Source organism: Pongo pygmaeus, chromosome 9 (genome assembly GCF_028885625.2).
Source record: "Pongo pygmaeus isolate AG05252 chromosome 9, NHGRI_mPonPyg2-v2.0_pri, whole genome shotgun sequence".
Lineage (NCBI taxonomy): Eukaryota > Metazoa > Chordata > Mammalia > Primates > Hominidae > Pongo > Pongo pygmaeus.
The window spans coordinates 89,253,824-89,280,764 of NC_072382.2; the positions used below are offsets into that span (position 1 = coordinate 89,253,824).

A 26,941-nucleotide genomic window follows, 5' to 3' on the forward strand; every position below is an offset into this window, starting at 1 on the left:
AACAAGCTCCTGGGGTAGAAACGAGGTAGGAGTTTGAGACATCTTGTGGGCCAGCCTTCAAAATTATACCCAACCCAACTTTCTCACCAGCCCCGGCCTGTTTTCCCAAGCCTGGTCCCGGCAGAGTCATCCTCACCCTTACCTGTTCTCCTCTTTTGAGCAAGAGCATATTGGAACATCAGACATTTGGATTTATGAGGTAGGACAGGCAAGGCAAAGTTCAGGATTTCTGGTCCTGAAGCTGATAAAATTGGAGGAAGTAGCTTTTTGAGCAAAAGAATGCAAAATCAAAAACATATAATTAGGTCTAGGGCCTTGGAAGGGATCCTGAAGCTTCAGTTTTATTGCCTCTCTGGGGGTAGGAGATTCCTCTCTCAAGGACAGCAGTCAACCATGGTGAGCAAGCTCCTTGGCCAGGCAGGAAGTATGTGCAGTTTGTTTCCAGCCGTACTCATTTAGGTCTCATGATCATTCTTCACAGTGGGAAGAAATTACTCTCGGTTTATATTTTTAAGGCTTTTAGATTACAGTAGCTTGGTAAGCACCCCAGCCTATCAGTTCAGTAAAATCTTTGTAAAAGGCGCCTAGGTCTCTGAACCTGAAAGTCCCCTGGGTAAAATGAGGGAGTTAGGTTGCAAGATCTCTGGAAAGTCCTTTGGACTCTAAAATATCAGAATTCTGGGTCTTCTAGACATCATCTGGTAGGAGTGACACCCTAGTTGATTCTAGTCACCCCACAAGAGCACCACTGCCAAAGAGGTGATGTTTTCTCTCCTCTTTTAGGTTTGGAAGAAAGGCCATCTCAAAGCAAACATGATGCCATAGTTCTCCTCTGGTTTCATGGTGCTATTCTTTCCTCTGCTGCTGTACATTTTCCCACGAGACAAAGGCAATCCAAGAACATTCTTTTTGGAGGACAAACCTTCATGTACTCCCCTTCCTTGCTTTGAACTTATTTCCTACGCTCAGAACTAGGCTGCAGACAGGGACCCAGGGAGCCAGGGACAAACTATATACTGGATCAAGCCAGATAGTGAGTAGATGGAAAGGATATTATCAAGCAGCTAGACCATTCTTGCCTCCTCTTTTATTCAACCCTGTCCCCTGCAATTACGATGCTTCTTCAGAACCTATCTTCCCCAACCTGAACATACACCTGTCAAGACGGCTTAGGATTATCAGGAGGATCTCAGCTTTTTCTGACACAAAAGAGCCAGTGCTTCCTCCCCATGGAGAGAACAGCTGTGCCATTCGTCCCCCTCCCAGCAGCCACACTGCACCATGGAAACCCGTTCTCCACAGTAATTCTCAAAACATCTCTGGTGATGTTTTGACGAGCTTACTACCCTCAAATTGCTAAACCACAGCACATCTTCTCACCAAGGTCGGGAAGGCTGGTGACTCAAGTTTGTAAAAGGTGTGTAAGACCACAAAGTGCTCAGAATTCAAGCCAAGAATGATATCCCAGAAGGCACAGCATTAGGTTTCTCTTAGTCTCCATTCCCTTTCTGTCCAATATGAGTACTTAGTCTTATGAAATGGAAAAATTACAATGATTGCAAATTGCTTTGCAAATGTAAACTTGTAGGGACAAACCCTCATGTATTCCTCCTAGAGCTGCTGTATTTGGTGAGCCCCTGTGAAGTTACATTATTTGCTTTTGCCATTAAGAGAGCCATGGGGAGTTATTCATTAGCTTATGTGAGCTTTTAATTATTGCTCTGAAGAAATATGTAAATGACTGCAAGATGGGGTCCCAAGGGCTCTGTTATAGAAAAGATAATTTAATTTTTCTTAGATTAATACAAGAAATATATCTTAAAACAGATGAATTTTACTCTGCAAAAGGCCTGGAAGAAATGACCATATATTTTATTGTTCAAACTATGATTCTTATGAGTGAAAGAGGGCACTATGAATAATTACACCAAACAACAGGAACAAGCCAGGACTTTCCTAAAAAATATTAATTCCTAAAGAAAAGGGAGGAGAAGTTGAGGCTCTCAAATGAGATCTATAGCTATAGGGGCTTTGGAAAATTCTCCTAAACCACAATTTTAATAAATAGGTCTGCCAAGTTAAAGTTGCAGCTTATTTCTTTCTTGTCTTCAAAAAGTTCTCTCTTTACCCACTAGGCTTGTCTGAAACCTGCGCTAACTTGTAACTGGAGTCATCTAGTATTGATTCAGGATTGCAGCAGATGTCTAGAAGTAGGAAGCAACTTTCGGGTTATTTGGAGAGAGGCCAAGATGGATTCTGTATGGGATGTTCTTGAAATAAATACTCTTCAGTCTATGAGAAATTTCTGGCTAGATTTTTTTCCAGAAAGAAAGACTACAATAGGATATTTATGGGTTATCATGAGAAACTGATTGCAAGTGCATTTTTTAACCCACCAGTAGTATGAATCAAGAAAACCAGAGTATGACCTAAACCATTTTCAGCAGTGTATTTATCACCAACTAAAATTATGTGCCTTAGCTGTGCCAGACAGGCATGGCTGAAACAGGGCTTATTTTTCTACTAACACACCTAACATGGATGAGTGGAAATAAGCTATGGAATGGCCGAAAGGCAAGCATCTGAGAACATGGAGAAAAATGATTCTGTATGTGCTAGAATTTCAACTTCCTTATCCTGGGAACCTACAATGAGCTAAGCCCTTTATCTTGGTAAGTTTATTTGATCTTCGCGACCACTCTGTAGCAAGTAGCTTCACTTTATAATGAGGGAAATAGGGCTCAAATAATTTAAATAATTTTTCCAAAGTCACAGATATGGAGTGACAGCATGAGAATCGTAACCACTAATTCCTAAATCTGTGCTTTTTCTACTATACCACACTCCTTTAGCATGTGATAAATTCCAGGTCCAGGCTTCTACTGTAGCTTTGTTTCTGCTATGCTACTAAATATTCAGGCTATAAAGAAAAGAGATTGATTCTATATCCATTTGATAAAGTCCTAACTATGCAGGGAAACAGCCGATAAAGGAAGAAAAGAAAAATCTGTGATTCAAAGATAAAAGGATATATCCCATAATCTCTCACCAACTCAGGCAGAAAGTCAACACAAGTAAAAGTGGCATGCTGTGCATTTGTGGGGAGAGGTCTGACCCAGTGCACATAGAGAGCATATACAAGGAGTCTACTCCTGTTGCTCTCGGAGAAGGCGATAGGATAGTACTGAGGCTCTCCAGTGAATGAACCCCTATTCCATAATGGGTGATGACAGAGGGACTGGTAGGGTCTACCTCAGAAGGTTAACGCAAGAAAATTACTGACAGACCACCACAGCATAAATGAAGAAATATTTATGTACAAAGCATTGTAACAGACTTTTCTGAGGATCAGGGTCAGAATAAAGGTCTCACGTTTATCTCAAAGAGTGTATAAGATATAAGTCCCTACCATCAAAAATGCTTCCATTCTGGTTAAAGCATCAGCATGTATACACATGGCCTTCTGCCTTCCACTCTGACCTTCTTCTCAGACTCCTTCACAACTTCCCTTCTTTTCTGCCCATCCACTGAAGTTTGCTATTCTTCATCCTTGGGACTCTGACTTTCCCTGCTTGAGCTCATCCACTCCTGTGACAATAGAGCAAATGGGGTCAGGAACTCTGGAATCAGGTGAGCTTACGTGATTTCACATTCAAGTTCTACCACTACCCAGTCATAAGAACTTTGTAAAGTAGTTTAACTTTTGCATGCTTGTCCCTTCATGTATAAAATGAGGATAATACTTTTAACCTCCTATTTTTTTTGAGAAGACCAAATAAAATTCTGTGAAGTGCTTAGCATAGTGCTTGGCCCAGGATATGCACTGAAAAGAACATGTTGTTAAACTATCAAATGTCTGCTGATGATTTCTATATCTGTATTTAAAACACAACCTTACTCCTACATTCCATACCCTTGTTCCAACTGCCTGGTGGGCATTTCTACCAGGCTTTCTGGCAGACAGTTTAAATGCAACATGTGCAAAACTGAACTCATTATCTACCCTAACAGACTTGTTCCCTTTCCTGTTTTCCTGGTTTTTGGTCAGTGGTTCCACCCTCACCAAAGTCTACCAAGCTCAAAAACTCAGTCACTCTTGATTCCTCTCTCTTTGCTACCCATCTCAGACAAAATCCTGACGGCATTTCCGCTACTTCACAAAATTACTATTATAACAAAAAGGTGAATATCTATGCATTATTATTGTGGATAAAGGACCTTTAAATATTATGTGAAAGGCAGAAATAATAAAAGGAAAAAAAAAAACTAAATGTGTAGACATTAACAATTACCAGAAGCAAGACAAATGATACTTTCAGAATGAGAACAATTTTGCAACATTTAAGACAGGCAAAAGGAAATATATCTCATATTAAATTGTTCTAATAATTTTTTAAACACTAAATTAGATAAAGATATAAATAAGCAATTGACCACACAAGACAAACAAAAAGCCAATAATGTGAAAAGTGTATTTTTCACTAGGATAGTAATAAAAGTATGAAAATTAAGCAATAATGTAATACCATTTTTTACTTTTTAAATTGACAAATATATTTTAGTACTAAAAATATCCAATTTTGATGAGAATGCAAAAAATGATCCTGTGGTGGGACTAACATAAGGAAAAGTTGGTAAAGAGAAATATGGTTATATGTATCAAAAACCTTAAAATGCATGTGCCCTTCGTTAATTCCATTTTTAGGAATTTATGGTAAGGAAATCATTAAAGATGTATGTGACGATTTAGCTTTAAGAATTCCAATTGCAGTGTTGCTTATGAAAACAAAAAATCACAACTCCCTAAATACACATGAGATTAAATATTGTAATGGTATACATATGTGCTGGCACATTATACAGCCTTTATAAACAATGTTAAAGAAAATATTGCCGCTGGAAAAATGTTCACAATTTTTTTCATAACATTTTTAAATGGGAGGTCAACAAATCACAAAAAGTTATAGTCCCCAATTTAGCATAAAATACATAATTTCCATTTTACACAGATACGCACACATTGTTGATGGAAAAAAGGTACAGAAAATTATGTACCCACATATTAGAGTTTATCTCTGGATAGTGAGATTATTGCTTTTTTATATATTTTCCTGCTTTTCTATATTTATTTCATTTTTATGGAAATGTTATTGATATCAAAAGAAGAAAACAAAGTTAAAGTCAAATGTGTACTGAATAGGTCTTGGATGAGGATTTCCAGTGGCTCCTGTTCCAGGTGTCAGCATTCAATGTGTAGAGACAATGAAGTTTCCTGTCTGGCCACCAAGTGCTGGGTGTTTTAGGTTTCAGTATTTTTCTAGCCAACCTTTCTCATTCTGATCACACTAATCTTATCAGCGCTGAGAGGTGTGCCCTCCTAAGGGAACCAACGCACTATTTCATGGGTGGCATGATCAGGCTGACACTCCAAAACCAGTTAGACAAGGTACTCACGCTGTCCTGGAGTGTCTCTGCCACAGTAGCCCTGGCTTAGCTCATGAGGACAAGCTCCATGTGCCTGAAAGGGAATTGACTATCTCTCCCCAATTTGGATTGAAATTCCCACCAGGGTCACCAATATCCAAACCTTGATATCATCTTCACTTTTTTTCTGCTTGTGCCCTACTTTTCCATTTTGACGCCAACTTGCAAATTCTTCTCTCCAGTGTCTCTTTCATTCATGCTGTCATTTCAGTCCCTCTTAATATCTCATCAAGTAGTTCTTCCCTAAGGACATCTTCCTGATTCAGTTTCCCCTGCTTTTTCCTATCCTTTACCACCCCGAGATCAATCTTCAAAAATAAATTACTACAAGCTGGGCATGTTGGCATCTGCCTGCAGTCCCAACTACTGGGAGGCTGAAGTGGGAGGTTCACTTTAGCCCAGGAGTTCAAGTCCAGACTGGGCAACATAGCAAGACCCTGCCTCTAAAAAGTAAAATAAAATAAAGTTACTACTGCAATAGGACACTCACTCCTCTTATCCCAACCTCTGAACTTACGTGTGAGAGGAATACATTGTTTTGTTTAACCTTTTGGTGAGTTGGATTTTCTGTTTATGCAGCCAAACCAAATCTTAAATGATAAATTTCCTTGAGTCTGAAAGAAGTCATGTCTCTGCTTAGCATGCCTGTGTAATAGCAGTTTATATGTATGCCATTTCACCATTCTACCTCTCGCCAGCATTCTTTTTGTAGATTTTGTTGCCCTCCTCTTTGATTGTGCCCATGAAATCAGAAGCATATACCCTACCAGCACAAGGTGCAGCCTGCTCCATGATACTGGCATGCTCAAGAAATGGTCCATACTTGTTTATGCCAGGCTGTATTTAATGTCTTGTACAGGCACTCAGTAAGTCTTTTAATGACAATGAAAAATATGAATCATGCAAGACCATGTCTTATGTTATTGGCAACAATTTTGAGCCTGAAATGCAGTAAGCTACCTGGCATTTTGTTTTATTTATTTTATTTTATTTTTATAAGAAGCTTGAACATTGCTACTGGCATCCATAAAAAGCAATGGTAAGATGAGTGCACAAAGACTGCTAGTGTGGAAGTTATCTGGCTGCATTCCCTTACTGACTCTGCCACTAATTTCAGAGTCAGCCTGATCCCTTTATTTCACACACCCTTTTAACCTCCTTTGAGTATCTTCTCTAAATTGATAGCACCTTCTCAAAAACAACCAGGTCATATACATGAAGGGTCTTAAAGATAGGTGTAATTACCCAACAACTAGTAAGTATCCTTTAAACAGTTGTTCCTCTTCTAAGAATCTGTCCCAAATAAATAATCAGGCAGTCTTTCCAAGATTTATGCATGAGATATTTAATGCAGCATTATTTTTAGTAGCAACCTAAATATTTATCAATAGAAACTGGTTAAATAGACAATGTCATATCCATAAAATTTAATATTTTATAGCCATTAAACATCATGTTTATGAAGAATATTAATGGAATGAATATTCAAGCTATTGTATTATTTGGAAAAAAGCTAAATATAAAATTACATATATATGTGCATACATATATAAATTATCCAGATTTTATAAATATATGTACATTATTATACATATAACTAGAACAAACATTTTTCTTCTTTATACTTTTCTAAATTATCTAGGATATATATGGATTGGTTTTAAAATTAATGAAATTAATATGTAATTATTTTGAAAATCTTTAAGGATTTACTATTTATTTTTATTTATTCTTGATATTTTGAAATTTTACAGTTAACACATCTTGGTTTGAGTCACCAAGTGGTCTCTTCCATCTGGACACAGATGCCTTTCATTTATCAGAAGCATTCTTGCATTATTTCTTTGATAATTTTATCTCTCTTTTTATTTGTTCTCAATCTCTCAAAAATTTTAAAGTCTAACTCTAGGACACCATTAAGACTTTTTAAACAATGTTTCATTCTTTTTGTCTCTGTATGCTACTTTCTGGAAGACTTGCTCAACTTGGTTTACAAAGTCTTTCATTGAAAACTTTTAATTAGCAACTTGATTTTGAAGGATGCTTAGATCTATTTATCTACTTTTTAAAAAGTGCTAGCTTCCCAAAACATAAATATACAGCTTAATCAATTAAACTTTCTTTATGTATTTTTGATAATAATGTCATAGCAGCTTCCTAAAAAAACTATTGCAAAATGTATACCCCCAGGGCCCTGATGTGGTTTAGCTGTGTCCCGACACAAATCTCATCTTAAATTCCCACATGTTGCTGTAGGGAGCTAGTCAGAGGTAATTGAATAATGGGGGTAGATCTTTCTTGTACTATTCTTGTGATAGTGAATTTGTCTCACGAGATCTGATGGTATTAAAAGGAGAGTTTCCTTACACAATCTCTCTTGTCTTGTCTGCTGCCATGTGAGATGTGCTTTTCACCTTCCAACATGATTGTGAGGCCTCCCCAGCCATATGCAACTGTGAGTCCAATAAACCTCTTTCTTTTGTAAATGGCCCAGTCTCAGGTATGTCTTTATCAGCAGTGTGAAAACAGACTAACACAGGAAATTGGTACGAGTAGAGTGGGGTGCTGCTGAAAAGATACCTGAAAATGTGGAAGTGACTTTGGAACTGAGTAAGGGGCAAAGGTTGGAACAGTTTGGAGGACTCAGAAGAAGACAGGAAAATGTGGGAAAGTTTAGAGCTTCCTAGAGACGGTTGAATGGCTTTTACCAAAAGCCTGATAGCGATATGGACAATAAGGTTCAGGCTCAGGTGGTCTCAGATGGAGATGAGGAACTTGTTGGGAACTGGAGCAAAGGTGACTCTTGTTATGTTTTAGCAAACAGACTGGCGGCATCTTGCCCCTTCCCTAGAGATTTGTGGAACTTTGAACTTGAGAGAGATGATTTAGGGTATCTGGCAAAAGAAATTTCTAAGCAGCAAAGCATTGAAGAGGTGACTTAGATGCTATTAAAGGTATTAGGTTTTATAAGAGAAGCAGAGCATAAAAGTTTGAAAAATTTGCAGCCTAACAATGCGATAGAAAAGAAAACCCCATTTTCTGATGAGAAATGCACAAGATATTTAATGCAGCATTATTTTTAGTAGCAACCTAAATATTTATCAATAGAAACTGGTTATCAATGGAAGCCGGCTGCAGAAATTTGCATAAGTAATGAGGAGATGAATATTAATCCCTAAGACAGTGGGGAAAATGTCTCCAGGACATGTCAGAGGTCTTCATGGCAGCCCCCTCTATCACAGGCCTGGAGGACTTCTCTTGTCTGCCACCATGTGTGACATGCCTTTCACTTTCCATCATGATTGTGAGGCCTCCCCGGCCATGTGGAACTGTGAGTTCAATAAACCTCTTTCTTTTATAAATTGCCCAGTCTCGGATTTGTCTGTATCAGCAGTGTAAAAACACTAATACAGGCTCCCCACCTTCACTCACCATATAAGAAGTATTTAAATAGCACTGAAATTTTATGTTGCCTATAGATTTGCAAGCTCTGACATATCTTAACCTCAACAATAACCTAGGTGTTTAGTGAAATAAATAATAGATGACCTATGGGGAGCAGGAATTCTTAAAGTGTATTAATATTGGAAGATCCTTTCAGTGAGCTGAGCTGAACTAGGGGCAACCTTGGAGGAAGGGAAAACTGGCTGGTTTCTACCATTTTCCCCCAAGTCACCTAATGACCACCCTATATTTAGAACTTTAAGAAGAACTCAAAACAAAGATAGAAAATGCAGGCAAAGAGAAAAGATGGGAGGTTTAGTTGTTGCTGTTGTTTGATTTTTTTTTTCTTATGAAAGAAAAATAAACTGTTAGTTCTGATCTATTAGATTCACGTCTACCAGTTAAAGGTGTTTGGCGATGTTTTTATATTGATCAGAGTTTGTTTCCCAGATCTTTGCAAAACCATACAGATGATTGGTGCCTCCTCATTCCACCAGTTCACCTTGGAAAAGAGATACTTATAAAGACTGCTGGAATCAATCATCTTTCCCAAGCAAGGTATATTGTTGCACAAATTGGTCTATGTTAGAGGGAATAGAGACATAAGAAAAACCTGAGGACCCCTAGACATGGCTATTGGGCTGCTTGAGGTTGATAATCCCATGATAAATCCAAAAAGAGGCACCAATTCTTCCAACTTGCTTGGTACTATTAGTCTCAGGAATATCAGGGTTGTAGACATCGCAGACTCTCAAGACCCATGGAACAAGTGTTTGCTGCTGATTTCACCTTTTATTTTTTTGAAACAGTGTTTCATTCTGTCAGCCAGGCTGAAATGCAGTGGTATAATCATAACTCACTGTAGCCCTGAACTCCTGGGTTCAAGTGGTCCTCCCACCTCAGCCTCCTGAATAGGTGGGACTATAGCTGTGTGCAAACTTGCCCAGCAATTTTTTTTTTCTTTTTTGTAGAGACAGGGTCTTTCTGTATTTCCCAGGCTGGACTGAACTCCTGGCCTCAACTGATCCTTCTGCCTTGGCTTCCCAAATAGCTGGGATTATAAGCATGAGTCTCCATGCCCAAATGCTTTCTCCATTTGAGGCAAGGATACTTTGGCCAAAACTTTACTATTTACTGATTAAAGTTGAGTTCCTCCAAGGTAATCTAATCTGGGCATATGGTCTTCTTAAACACATTTTTCAACACTCTTGGCAGTTCTGGAATAATGCCTGTGAGTCTCCAAGGCACATATTTGCCTTGCTGACATTAGAACCCTTGGGAGTGCAATAGTTCAATTAGCTGGGTCACTCCTCAGTCACTCTGCAGTGTCTCAGTTTACTCTACATTATGTATTGTTTCTAAAGGTAGTACAGTTTATTTATTCTCCTCCACTTAGAAAAATTGTACAATGCTAGGAACTTTTCTTGATCCATTTTGAAAGCAGCTCCTTTAGAGAATAACTGTCAAACAAGCATGCTCCTGAAACTTCCTTATCTCTACCCCCGCTGGGGTCGTGGCCTCTTAGATTTATGGCCCAGACTTCCAGTTTTTGGTATGCAGATCTGGCATTCTTTCCTGTTGCTACAGACTCCTGAGGCTCAGCCTGAGAGATTAGACAGCCCCTTGCCCCCCAGAGAAATGGGCCAAATAGATAATAATTGAAGATGAAAAAGATTTTCACAGTTTCAACTAAGGCTAAGCAGATTACATTTATTCTAACCCTAATCACAGTGGTAGCTTTATTGCCACTTGGGTTCACAGTGAGGTCACAAGTCACTGGAAGTAAATATGGGCTTGGAAGAGTAAGAGTTATGTATCAACATGCATTGTCTGCTGTTTGTTAATTAGCTAGTGCTGCCTGGCATTTATTATACAGAAAAGTTAGCAGAACTAGAAAAAAACAAGATTTGGAACACTGGGCTGACAAGCATGACTGAAAAGGCTATAATTATGGGTCTCAGCAAGGAAAATGATGGTCATATTTGCAGAAAGTAGGAAACATTTGTAGCAGATCCCTGGGACACTGTATGCTGGGAGGCGAACTCTTAACTTTGCATTCATGGCTTTTCAAATCTTACTGAAAAATACAAATTATTGGGTCTAGTACTAGTTCTACAGCTTATCTGAAGTGTAATCTTGAGCAGTCATCGGTTCTCTCTGAGCTGCAGGCTCTTTAGCAGTAAAATTTGATGAATATTATCCACCCTCCGTAGTGGTGAAAATTACATCAGATAAGTAACTGAGCAATTGTTAGGACATTGAAGAGATCACTGTAGAAAAGTTAAGTCACAATTTCTCACTATGCCTCTTTTCCCATGCTATAAGATTTTAAAAACTCTTCAGTAAGACTAGACACTAATATTCTAAGACTAAACATAAGATTTACACTGTAAGACTAAAAGAACTCTATTACCCATGCTATAAAACTAAAAAATTAAAATAATTCAATATTCTCTATGAAAGTATCAGTGAACATTGTCAACTAGAAGTGATTCCCCAGCCTCTCTGAAACTCTGTAGCACATGCTGCCTTGCATCAAGCAGACCTGAGTTTGAACTGTGGCTCTACTACTCACTACTGGTATGATCTTTGGGGAAGTTACTTAATGTGCCTCAGAGTTTTTGTGTGTACGTACCTAATATGTAATTCAAATCTATTCTTTTTTATTATCAAATAGTACCATTATTGCATTTATTTATGAAGAAACAGGCTGAGAGGCTGGGTTTCTTTTCTAAAGACATATAACATGTAAATACTTAAGTTAAAATTTGTTTTTTATGATGCATGTATTATTTTTAATTCACAAAAATTATATTTATTATGTACAACACATTGTTTTGAAATATGTCTACACTGTGGAATGGCTACATTGAGCTAATTAATATATGCATTACTTCACATGCTTATCATTTTCTATGGTAAGAACACTTAAAAACCTACTCTTTTAGCAATTATTAAGAATATAATACATTGTTATTCACCATAGTTACCATATTGTACAATAGATCTCTTGAACTTATTGGAATTGGAATTTAAACCCAGAACCATCTAGATCTGAGGTCATCATCCTTTCCATTAAGCAATGGTGCATAATCAAAAGTGCAAAGCACATAGTAGACATTTGGTAAGTGGCAGGCATAATAAGCCTGTTGGCCCTGAAGTCAAAGTGCCTGGATTCATTCTTGCTTTGCCATTTGTTAGTTGTGTGACCATGAGCATGATTCTTAACCTCTCTGTGCCTCAACTTCTGCCCCTATAAAATGGACATAAAAGTTGTACTACCTTATAGGGTTGTTCTGAGTACTGAGTTATTGTATATAGACTACTAGAGTAAGTGCTTAACAAATATGAACTATTATAGCTGAACAGCAACAATTTTCTGACCTTCTCTTCACCAATCTGTATGTTACTGTCCACTTTATGAAGAAGCAAGATATAGTCGCAAAAAAGAAAATAATTTATTTTTAGAGTTATTAGTAAATCATAAGTGCTTTTGCCAATGCGTATATAAAATTCTGAGTTTTCATTTACCACTCAGACAAAAGAGGGGATATTTTTTATCTTCTTTAGTATACATTCATGCAGATGCATTTTCAAGAAGTTTGGCAAATATAAAATGTAGAAAAAATAGATCTCATAGTTTCATCATCTAGCACAATCACAGTCATTATTTTTTGCATTTTATTCCATTATTTATTTCTCTTGTATATGTAGATATGTAAGTACAGTTAAAACAATATTACATATGTAGGTATATTTCTTAGTTCTACTTGTTTATATAACGAAGATTTCTTTGGCTTCAAACATTATGAAATGCAGTTCATTCAGTCATGGTCCATTGTCCCTTAAAAGCATGTTTAAGATAAAGCTCAGCAAATTATCGTTTTTGATCCCAAATAGAGCTTTTTAAATATAACAGCACTAGAATCTTAATGAGAGTTTGTTCTTATTTTTAACACATTACATATGAAGTGATATATCACAGGAAACAGCATTTTAAGAAAATATCATTTCCTTTCTCAAACGATAATAAAAACATCCACTTTTTTCCAAAATGAAATAGAAAGTAATAAAAATAATCTTCTTAAGCTATATACATTATGTTTTATGTATCTTGGGAGTTTCTCCAAAGTGCAAGTTTTAGAAAAATATCATTGTGGTCTTTGAACATAATTTTTAGCATATGCAAATTATCTACATCTAATTATACTTAGCACTTTTCATCTGGAGTGTGTCAAAGCAATTCACACAACTTGATAAAAACTTAGGTTTTTTAAATTAAAGATTTAATCTGAGGTGATATTCAGCAACAACAAAAAATTCTACCCCCACAAGGGGCTGGGCGCGGTGGCTGACGCCTGTAATCCCAGCACTTTGGGAGGCCGAGGCGGGCAGATCACGAGGTCAGGAGATCGAGACCATCCTGGCTAACACGGTGAAACCCCATCTCTACTAAAAACACAAAAAATTAGCTGGGCGTTGTGGCGGGCGCCTGTAGTCCCAGCTACTCTGGAGGCTGAGGCAGGAGAATGGCGTGAACCCGAAAGGTGAAGCTTGCAGTGAGCCGAGATTGCGCCGCTGCACTCCAGCCTGGAAGACAGACCGAGACTCCGCCAAAAAAAAAAAAAAATTCTACCCCCACAAATTTTTTTTTTTTTTTTTTTTTTTTTTTGAGACAGGATCTCATTCTGTCATCCAGGCTGGAGTGCAGTGGTGCAATCACTGCTCATTGCAGCCTCGACCATCCGGGATCAAGCAATCCTCCCACCTCAGCCACTCATGCATTTCATATGTAATGTGTTAAAAAATAAGAACAAAATCTCATGCTTGGAACTACAGGGATGCTGAAACCCGGCTAATTTTTTAACTTTTTGTAGGTACAGGATCTCACTATGTTGCCCTCCAAATCCTGAACTCAAGCAATCCTCCAGCCTCAACCTCCCAAAGTGCTGGGATTACAGGCATGAGCCACTGTGCCTGGCCAAATTCTTTATAAGATACTATTAGGTTGGTGCAACAGTAGTTGCGGTTTTTGCCATTGAAAGTAATGGCAAAAAACTGCAATTACTGTTGCACCAACTTAATACATATGATAATATATAATTATAGACTCAATTTTTATTTTAATTCTCTGTGTGTGTTCCATTGACATTTATTTATTTATTTATATTTCTAACTTAATTCTAGATTTAGGAGTACACGTGCAGGTTTGTTATGTAGGTAAATTGCGTGTCATGAAAGTTTGATGTGCAGATTATTTTGTCACCCAGATAATAAGCATAGTACCCAACAGGTAGTTTTCTGATCTTCATCCTCCCCCCAACCCTCCACCCTCGGGTAAGCCTCAGTGTCTATTGTTCCCTTATTTGTGTCCCTGTGTACTCAATGTTTATCACCACACTTAAAAGTGAGAACACGAGCTATTTGGTTTTCTTTTCCTGCCTTAAATCACTTAGGATCATGGCCTGTAGCTACATTCCTGTTGCTGTAAAAGACATGATTTTATTCTTTTCTATAGCTGCATAGTATTCCGTGGTGTATATGTATCACATCTTCTTTATCCACTCTTCTGTTAGTGAGCATTTAGATTTATTCTATGTCTTTGTTTTTGTCAATAGTGCTGTTAGGAGCATACACCTGCATGTGTGTTTATGGTAGGACAATTTATACTCCTTTGTGTATGTACCAAATAATGGGATTGCTGGGTCAAATGAGAGTTCTATTTTAAGTTCTTTGAGAAATTGCCAAACTGCTTTCCACAATGGCTAAACTAATCTACATTCCCACCAGCAGTGTATGTGTGTCCTTTTCTCCACAACCTCAAAAGCACCTGTTATTTTTTGACTTTTGATAAATAGGTATTCTGACAGGTGTGACTTTGTATCTCACTGTGGTTTTGATTTTCCTTTCTCTAATGATTAGTGATGTGGAGCATCTTCTCATATGCTTGTTGGCCATGTGTATGTTGTCTTTTGAAATGTGTCTGTTCATGTCCTTTACCAACGTTTTAATGAGATTGTTTGTGTTTTGCTTGTTAATTTGTTTTTGTTCCTTATAGATTCTGGTTATTATACCTTTGTGGGTTGCATAATTTGCCAATTTTTCCTTCCATTCTGTAGGTTGTCTGTTTACTCTGTTGATCATTTCTTTTGCTGTGCAGAAGCTCTTTAGTTTAATTAGGTCCCATTTGTCAATTTTTGTTTTTGTTACAATTGCTTTTGGCATCTTCAGCATGAAATCTTTGCCAAGACCTATGTCCAGAATACTATTTTCTAGGTTATCTTCCAGGGTTTTTATACTTTTAGGTTTTACATTTATATCTTTAATCCATCTTGAGTTGATTTTTTTATATATTGTAAGGAAGAGGTCCAGTTTTAATCTTCTGCATATGGCTAGCCAGTTATTCCAGCATCATTTATTGAATAGAGATTCATTTCCCCCATTGCTCATTTTGGTCAGCTTTGTAGATGATTAGATGATGTAGGTGTGTGGCTTTATTTCTGGGCTCTCTATTCTGTCAGATCTATGTGTCTGTGTTTGTGCCAGTGTCATGCTTTTTTAGTTACTGAAGCCTTGTAGTATAGTTTGAAGTCAGCTAACGTGATGCCTCCAACCTTGTTCTTTTTGCTTAGGATGGTTTTAGCTATTCAGACTCTTTTTAGGCTTTGTACAAATTTTAAAATAGTTTTTTTCTAATTCTGTGAAGAATGTCAATAGTTAGTTTGATAAGAATAGCATTAAATCTGTACCTTGCTTTGGGTAGTATGGTCATTTTAACCATATTGATTCTTCCTATCCATGAGCATGGAATGTTCTTCCATTTGTTTGTGTCATCTCTGATTTCTTTTGCCAGTGTTTTGTAATTCTTGCAGAGATCTTTGGCCCCCCTGGTTAGCTGTATTCCTAGGTATCTTATTCTTTTGTGGCTATTGAGAATGGAATTGTGTTCTTGACTTGGTTCTCAGCTTAGACATTGTTGGTATATAGAAATGCAATTGATTTTGTATCCTGAAATTTTGCTGAAGTTGTTTATCAGATCTAGGAGCTTTGGGGCAGATACTATGGGGTTTTCTGTATGAGGAATCATATCACCTGCAAACCGAGATGGTTTGACTTCCTCTCTTCCTACTTGGAAGCCTTTTATTTCTGTCTCTTGTCTGATCAAGCTGGCTATTCAACTTCCCATATCATATTGAATAGTAGTAGTGAGAGTGGATTCTTTCTCAAGAAGAATGCTTCCAGCTTTTTTCCATTCAGTATGATGTTGGCTATGGATTTGTCATAGATGTACCTTCAATGCCTAGATGTTGAGGGTTTTTAACATGAAAGGATGTTGAGTTTTATTGAAAGCCTTTTCTGCATCTATTGAGATAATCATGTGGATTGATTTTTAGTTCTATTTCTGTAATGAATCACATTTATTCATTTACCATGTTTATCAAATTTGCACACCAGGGGCAGAGCCTGCTTGATAATGATGGATTACCTTTTTGATGTGCTGCTGGATTTGGTTTGCTAGTATTTTGTTATGGATTTTTGCATCTGTGTTAATCAAGGATATCAGCCTGCAGCCTGGAGCCTGCAGTTTTCTTTCTGCAGTGTCTCAGTCAGGTTTTGGTATCAGAATGCTGCTGGCCTCATAGAATGAGGTGGAGAGCAGTTCCTGATCTTCATTTTTCTTTTTAGAACAGTTTCAGCAGAATGATACAAGTTCTTATTTATATATCTGGAAGAATTTTCTGTGGTTTCAACTGGTCCTTGGCTTTTTCTGGTTGGTAGACTTTTTATTACTGATTCAATTTTGGAACTGTTATTGATATATTCAGGGATTCAGTTTCTTCTGGTTCAATTTAGGAGTTTGTATGTATTTAGGAATTTATCAATTTCTTCTAAGTTTTCTAGTTTGTGTGTGTTGAAGTGTTCCTTGCAGTCTCTGGGTGTTTGGTTTGTATTTCTGGGGGGTCAGTGGTAATGCCTCCTTTATCATATCTAATTGTGTTTATTTCAATCTCTATTTTTTATTTGTCTAACTGATGATCTATCAATCTTATTTATTCTTTTAAAGAATAAACTCCTGGATTCAGAGATCTTGTGTGGTTTTTCACATCTCCGTGTCATTCAGTTCAGCTCTGATTTTGGTTATTTTTTGTCTTCCACTATCTTTGGGGTTGGTTTGCCTGTTTTTTTTTAGTTCCTCTGATGTTAGGTTGTCAATTTGAGATCTTTTTAACTTTTTGATGCTGGTGGTTTAATGCTATGTGATATAAACTTTCCCCTTAATACTGCTTTGGCTGTGTCCCAGAGATCCTGGTATGTTGTATCTTTGTCCTCATTAGCTTCAAAGAATTTCTTGGTTTCTGCCTTAATATTGTTGTTTACCCAAAAGTCACTCAAGAGCAGGTTGTTTAATTTCCATGTAATTGTATGGTATTGAGCCATCTTTTTAGTATTGATTTCTATTTTTATTGCACTGTGGTCTGAGAGTGTGACTAGTATGATTTTGAGGTATTTTTTGCATTTGCTGAGAATTGCTTTATGTCTGATTGTGTGGTCAATATTACAGTATGTGCCATGTGCTGATGAGAAGAATATATATTCTTTTGCTTTTGGGTGGAGAGGTTTGTTAGGTCCATTTAGTCAAATATTGAGGTCAGGTCCTGAATATCTTTGTTTTCTGCCTCAATGAACTGTCTAATACTGTCAGTGGGCTGTTGAAGTCTACCACTATTATTTTGTGGTTATGTCTCCTCATAGGTATCTAAGAACTTGTTTTATGAATCTGGGTGCTCCTGTATTGGGTGCATGCATTTAGAAAAATTAGGTTTTCTTGTTGAATTGAACTGTATACCATTATGTAATGCCTTTCTTTGTCTTTTTTAATGATTGTTGGTTTGTGTTCTGTTTTGTCTGAAATGGAAGAGCAACCTCTGCTTTTTTCTGCTTTCCATTTGCTTGGTAGATTTTTTCTCCATCCCATTAATTTGAGGCTATGGGTATCACTGCATGTGAGATGGGTCTCTTGAAGACAGCAAGCAGTTGGGTTTTACGTATTTATCCAGCTTTCCACTATGTGTCTTACATTGGGGCATTTAGCCCATTTACATTCAAAGTTAGTATTGATATGTACAGATTTGATCCTGTTGTTGTGTTGTTAGTTGATTATGATGCAGACTTGATTGTATAGTTGCTTTACAGCATCAACAATCTATGTACTTAAGTATACTTTTGTGGTGACTAGTAATGGTCTTTCCTTTCCATGTTTAGCAGGCCCTTAAGGATCTCTTGTAAGGCAGGTCAGGTGGCAACAAACTTTTTTAGCATTTGCTTATCTGTAAAGGGTCTTATTTCTGCTTTGCTTATGTTTTTTGTTTGAAAATTTTTTTCCTTAAAAATTCTGAGTATAGGCTTCCAATCTCTTCTAGACTGTAGGGTGTTTGCTGAGGGGTCCATTGTTAGCCTGATGGGATTCCCTTTGTAGGTGACCTACCTCTTCTCACTAGCTGCCTTTAATATTTTTTTTTTTTTTGCATTTTGATTTTGGAGAATCTGACCACTATTTGTCTTGGGGATGTTCATCTGGTATAGTACCTTGTAGGGGTTCTCTGCATTTCCTGAATTTGAATTATGGCCTCTCTAGTGAGGACTGGGGAAATTTTTATGGTCGATATCCTCAAATATGTTTTTTCTGTTGCTTGCTCTCTCTCTTTCTCTTCCAGGGACATCAATGAGTCATAGATGTGTCCCCTTTACATAATCCCATATCTCTCAGAGGTTTTGATCATTATTTTTTATTCTTTTTTCTTTGTTTTTGTCAGTATGAGTTAATTTGGAGAACTGGTCTTTGAGATCTGAGAGTCTTTCCTCAGCTTGGTCTATTCTGCTGTTAATACTCGAATTATGAAATTCTTGAAGTCAGTTTTTCAAATCTGTTGGATCAGTTTGATTCTTTGTTAAAATGGCCATTTCATGATCCAGCTTCTATATCATTTTATTACATTCCTTAGATTCCTTGGATTAGGTTTTGACTTCCCCCTGAATCTCAATGATCTTTGTTCCTACCCATATTCTGAATTCCATGTCTGTCATTTCAGACATTTCAGCCTGTTTAAGAAACATTGCTGGGGACTAGTACAGTCATTTTGAGGCAAAAAGACATGATGGCTTTTTGAGTTGCCAAAGTTGTTGTACTGGTTCCTTCTCATGTGTGTGGGCTAATGTTCCTTCAGTTATTGAAGTTGCTGACCTTTGGATGAGGTTGTTTGCTTTTGTCTTCTTATATGACCTTGGAGATTGAATTGCAGTATAAGATTGGTTCAGTTGACTAGCTTCATTTCTGGAAGATTTTAGGGAGCCAAGGCTTGGCTCGGCATTCCTGAGCTATGTGCTCTAACTCTGGGTGGTAGTACAGGGATGCTAGTTTTGTTCTCTGGCCCCTTGATGTTAGGAAACCGCTGCACTAAAGAGACTGAGGTATTTTTGGTCTGCTGGCCATAACACTCTGATGTATGGTGCTGGCCAAAGCACTTCAACAGGGTGGTGGCAGCATGATCTATGCTTGATCTTGTGTGCCAATAGCCATGGCAGTGCAGCAGGGTACACATACAGGGCACTGTCAGGAGCAGGGTAGCAATGTTCCTGCATACCCTTACACTGTTGGTGATGGCAGTGGGGGTGAGGTGTTTGTGGGGAGGGTTTTGCTGGCTAGACTAAATTTTTAAAGCACTAAAATGAATACTGCATTTCAAGATGAATAAAAGCAAATTGAGTCAAGAAAAACCCATTTATTTCCATTTTATCTGCTATAGTTACTAAAATGAAATAAATCAAACTAGTAGTATTTCAAATAAAGAATGGTCAATTAGATAAATAAACAAGTTTATTGACTTTACTGAAATCTCATGTTCTTCTGCATCTTGTTTAAAATATTTTCTCCTACCATCTTTTTAGTGTTCAACCCTTTGTGCTTATTAGTTTGAATGTCTAAATATTCTTCATGAGTTATACCTGTCAGATATGTCTGGGAAGTGGCAATGGACATACTCAAAATTGTTCATTGATGTGCTACTTTTAGAATCAGAAGATACTATCCATGTAATAGTTTAGGAAGAGAAGAAAGTACATATCTCATAAAATGTATTTTTATTTATATTCCTGATTATATTATTCAAAGTGATTAAATTGTTCAATTAATAGTGTATTCAAAAGGCATATAATCTAGGGCATTTGTGCTAAGGAGTACTGTTGAGATTTTAATGTAATTTTGGAGGATGGGAATTTAGTCAATTAGCATGTTTACCTGAAAAAAGAAAATTAGGATGTCGGAAAAGAAAGAAGAAAAACAGAAAAGAGGAAAGGAAGAAGAGAAGGCAAAAGAAAGGAGAGGGAAGGTGAGACAGAAGGAAGAAAGAAAGGAAACAGGAAAGGAAGGAATATTCATTGTACTCCGACTTTGTGTCAAGCATTTTTACTAGCATTTAACTATTAGCCTAATCCTGAAATATAAATATTGGCTCCATTTTACAAATGAAATTGAAGCTCAGAAAAGGATTGCTTAATTTCATAATTAACATCACCTGTAAGAAATTGAACTGAGGTTTAAACTCAGTAGTAACTGAGTTCAAAGCCTGTGCTTTTCCCATAATATCATACAATCATTCTACATCATTCTACAATCATTGCCTAAAGGTTCTAAGTGCTTTTCCCTGTGATTTATTGAAGTAACTTAATCTAGCTTTTTTCTAGTTCATTTCAGATTGTCTGCTACATGGTAGACATCTAGTAAACATTTGTTAACTAAAGGAATGAATGAATGAATTATTCCCCAAAACAGAAGAAAGAAATGGTAAAATGTGCTTCCTTCTATTCTTATAAAGGAAATAAAATAAGGAAGACATCAGAAGGTAGGAACTGTATTTTGCTCTATTTTGACCCAGGACTGGTTTGAATTTAGTTCAATAGTTAATGCTTAGAATATTTTGAATTTAGTTGAAGGTCTGAGTTCAGATTGGTTATCATCAAGAAGTGTGATTTAGGCTCAGATGATCTTTAACATGGAAAGAACAAACAAAACAAGAGTCAAGTTTAAACCAGGGACTAATTTGTGGAAATTCTTCTGCTCTAGGAAAGTTCAAAGTGTGGCAGTACATACTGAGGCCTTAGTGGATTATCACAGACCACATTCCTACTACAAGATTGACTCTCAAATAAACATGAATTCCAAGGTCTCTTTCAGACTCGGAGTTAGACTACCCCAAACATTTGTCTCATGTATTTTGAAGCCTCATCTCTTGGACCAAGCTGAATCTCTCAGGATGCAGACCTGATGTTTTATCAGGTACTCATTGGCAACTGAAGCATCAAACATTCATACTGTGCATCATACAAATAGATAACAGGGAGGCAGCAGGTGGTGTTTGGTTTGTTAGTTGATATTAATGGGAAATTCATTTGGCAATTGCATTAATCATAAGATTTGGCATAGCAAGTAGCAGAATTCCAACTAAAATCACCTTCAACAATAAAAGGAATGTTAGCAAACATTCAGTCTAGCAATATGGTGAAACATGATCCAGTAGCTCAAAGAAGTCAAGAAAGATCCAGTTTTTTCTGTCTTCCTATTCTATCTTCCATAGTATTGGCTTCTGTGTATAAAATGGTTAGTTATACACTAAAATTTTTAGCTCTTTCTCCTGATGACACCACTGGATTGTATGTATTTCCTAGCCTTCCTTATAGGTAAATTTGTGCATGTCTCTAAAGTCTGGCCAGGAGACAGTGGGCAAAATTTTGTCTACTTCCACGTCTAGCCTATGTGTGTGTCTTCATGCTATCTCCTTCCACGAACTGATTAAGAAAGGCATCACAATCTTAGAAACTGTATGTGGCAAGCCCAGGTTCAAGCCAGTTGCAGGAAAGCCACTTCCAATGATGAATACCTATTTAAACTTTATGTAAAAGGGAAATAAATTGTTATGCTGTTTGAGCCATTATATTATTTTACTGACTTACATTAAAATATTGATACCAGAAGTGGAATGATGCCTCAAGAACAACCTAAACTTTATAGGACTGGTTTAATTGTAGTTGGATTAATAATAAAACATGCTGAAAAAAATAGTGATCTATGTTATACAATAGAAAAAAGACATTTAATAAAGCAAATGCTTCAGTAATATAGAAGGTAGACTATGAGCCTGTAACATTAGGAAAAGTGGTTGAAAAGATATACAATGTGAGTATGTGTTGCTACTATTTGTTGCTTTGCTGACAAATCATTGGAAGAAAGAGATTAGCCTATTTAAAAGTCAGTTTTCAGTCAGAATCGAAAGACAATATATAGATTCCAGAATTTAGGACCTAAAGGGAAGGGGAAAGATGATTAATTCTAGACTTCAAACAGTAAAGGATAAGATTATAAACAGGCTTTGAGCAACAATGGCCTAATAGTGTGTATTATTGCTACAAACTATTTCAAATGGTTTCCAGTTAACTATCATTATTGTGAATGGCAGATATAGGGATGATAAATCAAAAATAAAAATGAATCAGGCTTTAGAATTATATCTAGAAATAAACTTTATTCTGGAGAATGCTCCATGTACCCTTGAGAACAATGTATGATCTGCTGATGTTTGGTGGAATGTTCTGTATACATCTGTCATGACCATTTGGTCTATAGTGTTGTTCAAGTTTCCTGTTTTCTTACTGGTTTTCTGTCTGGATGTTCTATCTATTATTGAAAATGGGATGAAATCTCCTATTATTATTGTATTGCTGTCTATTTTTCCCTTTAGATCTATAAATAAAAATTTGCTTTATATATTTAAGTGCTATGATATTGGGTCCATATGTATTTATAATTGTTATATCTTCTTAATTGACCCTTTTTTATTATATAATAGCCCTCTCTGTCTTTTATGACAGTTTTTAACTTTAAATCTATTTTTTGCCCTCTAAGAGGGCAAAAGCCATTCCTGCCCTCTTTTGGTTACTATTTACATGAAATATCTTTTTCCATCCCTTCACTGTCAGTCTGTGTGTCCTTAAATCTAAGGTGAATCTCTTGTAGAGAGCATATAGTTGGATCTGGTTTTATCCATTACGCCATTCTATGTCTTTTGATTGGGGAGTTTAATCCATTTCCATTTAAAGTAATTATTGATAGATAAGGACTTACCAGTACCATTCTGTTCATTGTTTTCTGTCTGTTTTTGTAGTTATTTTGCTCCTCTTTCCTTATCTTGTAGTCTTCCAGATTTTTAAGCCTTGACTGGTCAAGGCATTTTTTTTTTTGTATTGGTTCACGGCTCCTTTAGCAATTCAATTTCCTCAAAATATAGTAAACTTATTTGCTTCCAGATAGTTTCATCTGCCTATAAACATACTAATTTTTTTTTAAAAAATAAGCTCACTTTATTGAAGTATAATTGATACACAAAAAACTATACATATTTAATATATACAACGATTAAGTTGTTATTAGCTTAAAATAGGCTGTTATAAATATAAGATGTCACCATGAAAGGTGCTGGAGAAATTAATAGGAAATACTCAGACAGAGAAGTCAGCCTGAAGAAAACAGAGTGAAAAAGTTCTTTTCAGAAGGCAAAATATAAGTGTAATCAAGGAATTTTCTCCATTTATTAGGTGCACTATTGACTGTAGTAGAAATCCTACTCTTTGCTTTTTCTTTTTAATTATCCCATCCCTGTTCCAATACTATTTATTGAGTGGATATAGAGCAGAAAATAAGTAATTTTTGCTTCAAATGCTGCAGGATTATTAGAGATAATAATCAGGCTTGATGAAGAGAAGAGGATAGTACTGGAAGATCATAAATAACTGTATATGACTACAGGTTGTCTCCCATGAGATGAAATGAGTATCTTGTACTTTGTGGGAGGAGAGGTAAAATATATGTTTGATGCCTATAAAGGCACAATGTGTTAGAGACTGGCTAGCCATTTACCAAAAAGCATTTCCTATTTTTTCCTGTAATTACAGTTTGAGTATTATTTCCCATTGACCTTTCAGTCAGGTGCAGCCATGTGATTAAGATCTGGCCAGCAATATGTGGCAGAAGTTAGCGACCACTTTTAGACTTGACTCACAGAAAGTACTCACATGTGATTCTTCATGTGGATCATGTGGATCTTTCTCTTTCCATGGCTTGACAGAAATGAGCATAGAGATCACGCAAGCTGTATGTTGAGAATGGAGGAGCCACAAGATATAAGGAGACTGGGCACTTCTGCTTCTAACTAGAATGGGAGAAAGGGCATAGATATATCTTCCTTTCTGAAACAATGAATAAATTTTACAAAATATTTGAAGCAATAGTTTTCTATGTATTGGACATAAAAGTCAGATATTGAAGGATAGTTAGTAATCCTTAAAAATCAACAAACAAGTGGGTCCTACAACTTTTCCAGTTTACTGCCTTGAGAGAATTTGCAAGACGCAGCTCAGGGAGCAGGAACCCAAGCAGATTCCAGCATATTTTCTAAAATGAGGCATCAGATATAAGTCTGGGAGGGACCCAGGCAGATGGAGTTCGCAAAACAGCGTAATAGAAAGGAAAGTGCTGCACAGAAAGAGAACTAAGGAGATATGCAGAGGGTACACCTTAAGTGTTCAGCAAAGTACTGATCAACAAATGTGTGTGAGAAGACTATCTGGGGCTGGAAAAAAAGAATAATCTAGAATGAGCTAGAATGTTCACATGTAAATATATACATCAAAAGTTTTCTAATTTGTCTATTTCAAATATATGCAGTTTCTTGTACATCAATTATAATTCCATAAAGCTGTTTTTAAAAATGTAAGGCTCCTTTATCCCTGAAAATATAAAAAGCAATCAAAAACTTGGAATTTATTTAAATTAGAAATAAACCATATTGTTTTTGAGTCATTTTTGTTTGTTATAGCCTAACTAATATAGCTTCCTATTAAAGCTAATCCCAAGACTTTATGGCCCTATTATATCAACCTGCAGGAACGAAAAGTATCTGCTTTCTTATTCATGTCCAGTAAGACAAAGTGCCTTTTTCGTAGATTCCATAGAACAAAGATAATTTTTTTTTAATTTTCCAAAGCCCCCATTAATGTTCTTTTTGTATTTTATTAATCTAAATTGGTTTATGTGACAGTGTCTGAGTGAATCATGGTCAATGCCATCATAGGCAATTGTGTAGGTCATGCTTTGAAATGGAGCACTCAACCATGGGGGAAAAAATGAGGGCTTAAAATCAGCATGTGCCCTGCTTACCAAACTATGCAGTCTGGTGCTGAGCTACATTTACGTGGAAAGAATGGGAAACTTTCTGTAATTTGCAGGGAGCTGCCAGCTGCCATATATCTTTGTTTAGGCTCCAATCCTGGTGGTTAAGCAGACATTTGTTGGAAAAGAGAAGGAAACTGAGTACTAGCTAGGGATGAGTGGAACCAGAAAATTACTACAACAGCAACATATGATTGTGGATATGGATATTGTTCATTTACTGTATTTCAAGTTGCCCTTTCAGATACCCTGGATGAAAGGAATCTCTCACTTATCTGAAGTCTTCTACAACTTTATGTTATAAAACTCTCACAGTGTTTATAACTCCCTACCTTTAATTATAATTAATTGCATGTGCGTAACAAATTAGGAATACTACATAAAGAGAGACAAGAATTGGATGACTGTGTGAAACAAAAATGTTTTGGAGGACCAAATAGAGACAGGGAATTCTTTTGGCCAACACAGAAAAAGCTGGCATAATAAAAAAGGGTTCCAGTAATCTTTATGTTTTGAGACGAAAGTACTTAGGTGGCGAATGCTACTATGCTACCTGTGCTTTTCTCAAGTCAAGAAATAAAGTGGCTTCTTGATCATACAGTGTGTTATATATAGCAATGACCAACAGTGGGAAGACGTCTTGATGGAGACACTACCCAGTGAGGTTTCCTAGACACTTCCAAGACGCAGCAGTAAAGTCCCATTAAATCTGGGAGACAAAACACAGGAGTAAATGAGTCATCTGCAGAACCAAATTAAAAATTAATTTTCCAACAGATTTCTGTGCTCTGGTTTGCTTTTGGGTTTATAATCAGTTTGGTGCTATGTGATGGTTAAAAGTTATCAGAGCACCATGTTAACAGAGGCATGCTGAACTCAAACGGACTTGTGCCAAAACAGTTAGTTCAGATTGCAAGCAAATATGTTGGGCAAACCATTTGTTTGTCTCTACCAACTTGTACAAGCTCACTGGCAAAACGTAGAGTAGTAAATATAAAATGAAGAAATATTTGTTAAATGGCCCTTTAAATTTTCCATTATTATATTTTATTATGCATCATTAATTTAATTGGTCCACTAAAATAATGTTTTCATAGTTACAAAAATGTTTCTGTTAAAAAAGAAAGTAAAATGATAGTAATAATGGAAAATATACACAGAATAGCCTAGGCAGTACAAGAGAACAAAATTAAGTCCACAAAAAGTAAAACATAAGACAAGAAAATGCATGTTTGTACTATTGAATTCAATATTGACATTTAAATGTCAAACAGTGACATTTATATAACATTTAATTAATATATTGATTTTAATTAAGTAAGTCCTAGATTTATGTATTTAATTTAGAAATGTGTTTCGGTTTGTTTAGTTCTAAAATAATACATGAGTTTGTACCTACTCTTTCTTATTCTTATACATATCTTAGTAACATAACAAATATCAGTTAAGCCAACACTAGTAATAGATGAAATTTTTTTCATTTTAAGAAAGGTCTATATTTTACTCAAGTTTGAGAAACAATCTTACATAGAATCTTTTTCTTAATTAAGTGTGTGGCAAGAGGGGTTCCTTTACATTTTTGAAATGCCCAACTTTTGAAGGGAAAAGTACCAGAAGATGTAGGATCCAGGAGAAAGAAGAAGAATGGGGTAAGGAGGATGGAAATATACCAACTAAAAATTTCTCAATCAATAAAAAATCTCTAGTAATGGAGATACTTCAGAGGTGGCAATG

The 26,941-nt window shown here is 36.4% G+C and overlaps 1 protein-coding gene across 1 annotated transcript in view; it reads right to left on the minus strand.

Annotated features, from left to right (window-relative positions):
- Nucleotides 1–24,188, minus strand: part of RAB38 (RAB38, member RAS oncogene family) — an 88,827-nt gene extending 64,639 nt beyond the window's left edge. Inside the window, exon 1 of the mRNA XM_063671310.1 lies at nucleotides 24,052–24,188. The gene's annotated coding sequence lies outside the window, so the exon portion shown is untranslated. The remainder of the gene's footprint in view (nucleotides 1–24,051) is intronic.
- Between the last annotated feature and the right edge of the window lie 2,753 nt (nucleotides 24,189–26,941).